Below are 8,895 nucleotides of genomic sequence, written 5' to 3'. Positions count from 1 at the left end.
TCATCACACAGCAGGGTTAGGGTTGGGTTCAGGGTTAGAGTTAGGGACTATGGACGTGATGGCTGGCTGTTTAGCTCATTATACAGGTTCAGGGTTAGAGTTAGGGTTGGGACGTGATGGCTGGCTGTTTAGCTCATCACACAGGTTCAGGGTTAGAGTTAGGGACTATGGACGTGATGGCTGGCTGTTTAGCTCATCACACAGCAGGGTTAGGAGTTAGGGTTAGAGTTAGGGACTATGGACGTGATGGCTGGCTGTTTAGCTCATCATACAGCAGGGTTAGGGTTGGGTTCAGGGTTAGAGTTAGGGACTATGGACGTGATGGCTGGCTGTTTAGCTCATTATACAGGTTCAGGTTAGGTTAGGGTCTATGGACGTGATGGCTACGTTTAGCTCATCACACAGGTTCAGGGTTAGGAGTTAGGGACTAGGGACGTGATGGCTGGGGTTAGGTTCAGGGTATAGGTTCAGGGGTTAGGTTAGGGTCTAGGTTGAAGGGGTTAGGTTCGCCCATTAGGTTCAGGGGTTAGGTTAGGTTCAGGCATTACAGCTGGCTGTTTAGCTCATCACACAGCAGGGTTAAAGGGTTGGGTTCAGGGTTAGAGTTAGGGACTATGGACGTGATGGCTGGCTGTTTAGCTCATCACACAGCAGGGTTAGGGTTGGGTTCAGGGGTTAGAGTTAGGGTCTATGGACGTGATGGCTGGCTGTTTAGCCCATTATACAGGTTCAGGGTTAGAGTTAGGGTCTATGGACGTGATGGCTGGCTGTTTAGCTCATTACACAGGTTCAGGGTTAGAGTTAGGGACTATGGACGTGATGGGCTGGCTGTTTAGCTCATTACACAGGTTCAGGGTTAGGTTAGGGTCTATGGGTGTGGCTGGCTGTTTAGCTCATTATACAGGTTCAGGGTTAGAGTTCAGGGTCTATGGACGTGATGGCTGGCTGTTTAGCCTTATTATACAGGTTCAGGGTTAGAGTTCAGGTCTATGGACATGCTGGCTGTTTAGCTCATTACACAGCATTCAGGTTACAGTCTTAGGACCTTCTCTTTCCTATCAGATAGATTCTGGCTAAAAATAATACCTAATTATACAAATGGCACTTCAGTGACTATTTATTAAGTCAATGTAATTCCTGGTCTGTTACAATTATACAGTTCATTGTTGATGTAATTAGGGTCTGGTGTTTTAAATCTAATTCACAGGTCTGTGAACAATGTTTTAAATCTATGAAATGGTCTGGCAATGTTTTACCATTCTTGATGTAATTCCTGGTTTTTTAAATCTTCATGTAATTCCTGGTCTGGCTGTTTTTAAATCATTCTTGATTAATTCAGCTGGGTGTGAACAATGTTTTAAATCATTGTTGATGTAATTCCTGGCTGGCAATGTTTTAAATCATTAAATGTAAATGAGACAATGTTTAGGTCATTATTGATTAGGTTCAGTTTTAGATAGGGTTGATGTAATTCAGGGTCTGGTCAATGTTTTAGGTCATTCTTGATGTAATTCCTGGTCTGTTTAGCTCATCACACAGCAGGGTTAGATTCAGGGGTTAGGTTCAGGGGGTTAGGTTCAGGGTCTGTGAACAGGGGTTAGGTCAGGGGTTGAGGTAATTCCTGGTCTAGAGGTTTAAATCAGATAGATAGATAGATAGAGCATTTTGATGTTCCTGGTTTTAATGTTTAGGTTCATTCTTGATGTAATTCAGGGTCTGTAGGTTTTAAATCATTCTTGATGTAATTCCATTCAATGTTTAAATCATTCTTCATCATTCCAGCTGGCAATGTTTAGCTCATCAAAGCAGGGTTATCTAGGTTCAATGTTTAAATCATTCTTGATGTAATTCCTGGTTAGTGAACAGGGTTTAAATCATTCTTGGTGTTGGTGTCAGGGTTATTCTTGGTGGTCCTTCTGTGGGTTAGAGTTCATGGTGTTAGTGCGGTTCAGTGGTTGTTCCTGGGACCACCCATACATGGTTAGTTCACATGACTGTAAGTCGTTTGGATAAAAGCGTCTGCTAAATGGTATTATTTTATTATTATTATTATTTAATTCCTGGTCTGTGTGTTTTAAATCATTCTTGATGTAATTCAGGTTAGGTTCAATGTTTAAATCATTGTTGATGTAATTACAGCTGGTGTTTTAAATCATTCTTGATGTAATTCCTGGTCTGGTTTTAAATCATTGTTGATGTAATTCCTGGTCTGTGTTCAATGTTTTAAATCATTCTTGATGTAATTCCAGTCTGTGAACAATGTTTTAAATCATTCTTGATGTAATTCCTGGTTAGTGGTTTTAGGTCATTCTTGATGTAATTCCTGGTGTCAATGTTTTAAATCATTGTTGATGTAATTCAGGTCTGGAACAATGTTAGGTCATTCTTCATGTAATTACTGGTCTGGCAATGTTTGATTCATGTAATTCAGCAGTGAACAATGTTTAAATCATTCTTCAAATTCCTGGTGACACAAAAATCACATGTATCTTCTGTGACAATGTTTTAAATCATTCTTAGGTTTTGGTCTAACAATGTTTTAAATCATTCTTGATGTAATTCCTGGTCTGTGAACAATGTTTTAAATCTTCTTTCCTAGTCTGTCAGCTTTAAATCATTCTTGATTTTGCCTAGTCTGTGAAATGTTTTAATTTTGATAGTAATTCCTAGTCTAGATTATAATATTCTTGATAGATAGATTCCTAGATGTGAACAGTATAGATGATTCTTGATGTAATTCCTGGTCTGTATGTGTTTTAAATCATTCTTGATGTAATTCCTGGTCTGTGAACAATGTTTTAAATCATATATGTGTGTGATTGGTGTCCTTTATTCTTGTGTGGTCCTTCTGTGCTCAGTTGGTAGAGCATGGTGTATGTAACGCCAGTGTGTGTGTGTTCGATTGACAACCCATACATAGAATGTAAACACACATGACTGTAACATTCTAAAAAGCGTGATGGTTCCTTAATTTGGTCCTATCAATGTTTTAAATCATCTAGCTAAAAAATAAACAATGTTTTAAATCATTCTTGATGTAATTCCTAGTCTGTGAACAATGTTTTAAATCATTGTTGATGTAATTCCTAGTCTGTGAACAATGTTTTAAATCATTCTTGATGTAATTCCTGGTCTGTGAACAATGTTTTAAATCATTCTTGATGTAATTCCTGGTCTGTGAACAATGTTTTAAATCATTCTTGATGTAATTCCTGGTCTGTGAACAATGTTTTAAATCATTCTTGATGTAATTCCTGGTCTGTGAACAATGTTTTAAATCATTCTTGATGTAATTCCTGGTCTGTGAACAATGTTTTAAATCATTCTTGATGTAATTCCTGGTCTGTGAACAATGTTTTAAATCATTGTTGATGTAATTCCTGGTCTGTGAACAATGTTTTAAATCATTCTTGATGTAATTCCTGGTCTGTGAACAATGTTTTAAATCATTCTTGATGTAATTCCTAGTCTGTGAACAATGTTTTAAATCATTGTTGATGTAATTCCTGGTCTGTGAACAATGTTTTAAATCATTCTTGATGTAATTCCTGGTCTGTGAACAATGTTTTAAATCATTCTTGATGTAATTCCTAGTCTGTGAACAATGTTTTAAATCATTCTTGATGTAATTCCTGGTCTGTGAACAATGTTTTAAATCATTATTGATGTAATTCCTGGTCTGTGAACAATGTTTTAAATCATTCTTGATGTAATTCCTAGTCTGTGAACAATGTTTTAAATCATTCTTGATGTAATTCCTAGTCTGTGAACAATGTTTTAAATCATTCTTGATGTAATTCTGGTCTGTGAACAATGTTTTTTCACTTGCATGATCGCGTGTACAATGTTTTGTATATTGTCTGTAGGGAGGCGGGTAGCCTAGTGGTTAAAAATGTTGGCCCAGTAACTGAACAGTCAGTGGTTTGAACCGCCGAGTTGACTAGGTGAAAATCTGTCAATGTGCCCATGAGCAAGGCACTTAACCCTAGCCTCTAAAATGTTGTTGTCCGTAAGAAGTGTAATCTCTGTGAGAAAATACAATAAAATGCTGCCACCATCTATGCAGCAGTGCAATCTTTTTCCTTCAGAACAAAAAAAATATATAGCATATACATGCTAATCATACAATAGTCAGAACCCCACAACTTGACAGCAGAATCTTGCTGGTCTCTTGTGATCATATTGAGAAGTAGAACCTATGATCTAATTCCCCAGGTTTTACCATGCTAATTGTGCCATAAACACATTTTAAACACATATCGACAGGAGAGTTTAAAAGAGTTGCCAATGGTGGTTCTCCGGGTCACAGCCTCCTGCAGATTGTGTGACCCATGTGAGTACAGGTCATTGAGACACGGGGTGACCAGTTCAGTCATGTGTGATATTGTCCATTCACTTACTGGGTTAAGCTGCTTTTAAAACATAACAGAAACAGCTTTATTAAACAATAGATTTGTATTTTTATTTTATTTTTGCATTGTTGCATGATGATGTTTGGATACAATGAGTTAAGAGGATTCATAGGATATGGTTTTAAAACACAGACACACTATTATAGGTGATTCATAAAGAACCCATGTTCATACATTTCTCTCTGTAATCTAAGGCTTCTTTTGTTTTGAAGTTATCATATTTTTGGGAAAATCAAATGAGATATTTTCTCCACCTATAACACAGATGTTTCTCTCTCTCTCTCTCTCTCTCTCTCTCTCTCTCTCTCTCTCTCTCTCTCTCTCTCTCTCTCTCTCTCTCTCTCTCTCTCTCTAAAGTAGAATGTGCAATGGGGCACATTCATCCTAACCTATTTACTGGCTGGGTAGTGCTTAAGACTTGAACCGCAATTTGAAAGTTTTCCATCACTAAGTGAAATGTATGGCTGTGACTGGGTTGGGGGATTGTTCTAGCTATTTATATTTTAGGAATTCAATTTCAGACGTTTCCTTACTGTGACAAAGGAGAACATCCATCCAGTCATTTCATAGCATTCTGACTCTAGAACCTGCCCAGGATTCTACCGTGAATGACTGAATATTGATGAACTTGATGAAAACTCTCAATGCGTCTTTTTTCCCATTTTTTATTTTTTTACATCACCTTAGAGAATAGGATAGGGAGGCGGGGGGGATGGGGTGTCTCTGGCGGGTTCTTCCCCCATGGAAAGAAGCACCTCTCTCAATATTCAGAACCCCAGTGTTGTGTATGAGGTCTCAAAAAGGAGATATCAATCTCACTTTGAAACTGTGGGGGCTTCATTTGTTTGTGAAGGATGTGAGGTGCTGCCTAAATGACTATGCCAATTCTTCAAAACCCACTTGCAGTTGACACACCACTGCTTCTGCATTCATTGTTTTGGGGCCCAAGTTTGTGGACCCTATGATTGAAATTGTGCCCACTTTTCAAAGTCTTGTATCGCAATGAAGAAATAGACACATGCCATTGATATTTGTTACTCTAGTCTGCTATGAGTTTAATAAGATAAAGGATGTTGAAAGCCTTTAAAACCTCAGCTTAACTATAACACCTGTACAACATCAGCTGAACTATAGAAAAACATTATTTTTTTGCAATTACTTTGCATATTCTTGAGATAAATATTTTTACTGCACTCTTAGAAAACAAATGTTGCTATCTACAGCACCTTGAGAAGGTGTTCACACCCTTGACTTTTCCCACATTTTTGTTGTTACCGCCTGAATTTAAAATGGATTGATTTGAGATGTTGCCATGGTCACTGGCCTACACACAATACCCCATCACGTCAAAAGTGGAATTATTTATTTTGATGAAATAAAAAAAAACTGTAAATATCTTGAGTCAATAAGTATTTGACCCTTTCGTTGTGCCAAGTCTAAACCACTTCAGTCGTAAAACGTTGCTTCACAAGACACATAATAAGTTGCATGGATTCACTCTGTCTGCAGTAATAGTGTTTGACATGATTTTTGAATAACTACCTAACCTCTGTGATCCACACATACAATTACCTGCAAGGTCCCTCAGTCGAGCCGTGAATTTCAAATACAGATTCAACCCCAAAGACCAGGGAGGTTTTCCAATGCCACGCAAAGAAGGTGGTATTGGTAGATGGAGTAAAATGTAATAAAAGCAGACATTGAATATCCCTTTGAGCATAGTGAAGGTATTAATTACACTTCTGAAGCTAAGCAGGGTTGGTCCTGGTCAGTCCCTGGATGGGAGACCAGATGCTGCTGGACGTGGTGTTGGAGGGCCAGTAGAGGCACTCTTTCTATTGGTCTAAAAATATCCCAATGCCCCAGGGTAGTGATTGGGGACACTGGGGACATATATATATATATAGTTTTAATTTATTCCTACGTAGATTTGTGTGTATTGGGTAAGCTAACATCAAAGAAATCAGCCAAGACCTCAAAAAATTATTGTAGACCTCCACAAGTCTGGTTCATCCTTGGGAGTAATGTCCAAACTCCTGAAGGTACCACATTCATCCGTACAAACAATAGTACGCAAGTATAAACACCATGGGACCACGCAGCCGTCATACCGCTCAGGAAGGAGACGCCTTCTGTCTCCTAGAGATGAACGTACTTTGGTGTGAAAAGTGCAAATCAATCCCAGAACAACATCAAAGGACCTTGTGAAGATGCTGCAGGAAACAGGTACAAAAGTATCTATATCCACAGTAAAACGAGTCCTATATCGACATAACCTGAAAGGCTGCTCAGCAAGGAAGAAGACACTGCTCCAAAATCGCCATAAAAAGCCAGACCTCGGTTTGCAACTGCACATGGGGACAAAGATCATACTTTTGGAGAAATGTCCTCTGGTCTGATGAAACAAAAATAGAACTGTTTGGCCATAATGACCATCATTATGTTTGGAGGAAAAAGGGGAGACTTGCAAGCCCAAGAACACCATCCCAACCATGAAGCACAGGGGTGGCAGCATCATGTTGTTGGGGTGCTTTGCTGCAGCAGGGACTGGTGCACTTCACAAAATAGATGGCATCATGAGGAAGGGAAATTATGTGGATATATTGAAGCAACATCTCAAGACATCAGTCAGGAAGTTAAAGCTTGTTCACCAATGGGTCTCCAAATGGACAATGACCCCAAGCATACTTCCAAAGTTGTGGCAAAATTGCCTAAGTACAACAAAGTCAAGGTATTGGAGTGGCCATCACAAAGCCCTGACCTCAATCCTATAGAACATTTGTGGTCAGAACTGAAAAAGCATGTGCGAGCAAGGAGGCCCACAAACCTGACTCAGTTACACCAGCTCTGTCAGGAGGAATGGGCCATAATTCACCCAACTTCTTGTGGGAAGCTTGTGGAAGGCTACCCGAAACGTTTGACCCAAGTTAAACAATTTAAAGGCAATGCTACCAAATACTAACTGAGTGTATGTTAACTTCTTTCCCACTGGGAATGTGATGAAAGAAATAAATGCTCAAATAAAACATTCTCTCTACTATTATTCAGTCATTTCACATTCTTAAAATAAAGTGGTGATCCTAACTGACAGGGCATTTTTACTCAGATTAAATATCAGGAATTGAGAAAAACCGAGTTTAAATGTAGTTGGCTAAGGTGTATGTAAACTTCCGACTTCAACTGTACATTGAGTGTACTGTATAGTGTTTCTGCAGTAATGTTGGAGGCAGTTACTCTTCCATGTAGGCTCAACCTTTAGGGACTCTGCTTTGCAATGATATTTGTGAGCTCCAAAAAGATAAAGTCCATCCCTAGATCCCAACTGAAGTACTCACTCTTTCACACACACTGCTACTTGCAGTGGGATTGCAAGGCCAGTGTTATAGTACAGTAGTGGCTAAAGCCATCCCTCTCCCAGTTCTAGATGTGCAATGGCCCATGCAGTTCCCTCAGAGTGTGTTTAGGAGAGAGCCCTCTCCATGTCTGTTCAGTTGTGCCTGATTTACCAACACAAACACACACACACAAACACACACACACACACACACACACACACACACACACACACACACACACACACACACACACACACACACACACACACACACACACACACACACACACACACACACACACACACACACACACACACACACACAGACAGTTCAGTTGTGGCTGGTTTACCAACACTATTGATTGCAGGTGATGTTCTGGACAGTGTCCATCTGACCTCAGGAGGAGCCTAAATACATCACTGTCCAGAGAGACCTCATGAGACTCAGGGTACTCGGTGTGAGACTCGGTGTGTGTGTGTGTGTGTGTGTGTATGTGTGTATGTGTGTGTGTGTGTGTGTGTGTGTGTATGTGTGTGTGTGTGTAGTGTGTGTATGTGTGTGTGTGTGTGTGTACTGCAGGCTGCAGCAGCCCTGTGCCCCTCTCCCTCCCTGAGTAGACAGACACATTGATAAAGTGGCCACAGAAAGTCAACAGGATAAACACTTATATACTCTTATTTTTTAAATACACTGCCTAAGCTAAAAATACAACATGGTATTTGTGGTTGGATAGTCCTGGGGAAGTCTACTGTACTATTCTAATAGAGTGAGAGACAGAGTCCTGGGGAAGTCTACTGTACTATTCTAATAGAGTGAGAGACAGAGTCCTGGGGAAGTCTACTGTACTATTCTAATAGAGTGAGAGACAGAGTCCTGGGGAAGTCTACTGTACTATTCTAATGGAGTGAGAGACAGAGTCCTGGGGAAGTCTACTGTACTATTCTAATGGAGTGAGAGACAGAGTCCTGGGGAAGTCTACTGTACTATTCTAATAGAGTGAGAGACAGAGTCCTGGGGAAGTCTACTGTACTATTCTAATGGAGTGAGACACAGTGTACTGTACTATTCTCATGGAGTGAGAGACAGAGTCCTGGGGAAGTCTACAGCCTCTGATCTGGAGGACTCACTAAACAGAGAACATCCCTGGT

This window comes from Oncorhynchus keta, unplaced genomic scaffold, assembly GCF_023373465.1.
Source record: "Oncorhynchus keta strain PuntledgeMale-10-30-2019 unplaced genomic scaffold, Oket_V2 Un_scaffold_12605_pilon_pilon, whole genome shotgun sequence".
Lineage (NCBI taxonomy): Eukaryota > Metazoa > Chordata > Actinopteri > Salmoniformes > Salmonidae > Oncorhynchus > Oncorhynchus keta.
The sequence above is the reverse complement of the archived record's forward strand: the minus strand, read 5'-3'. Positions refer to the sequence as shown.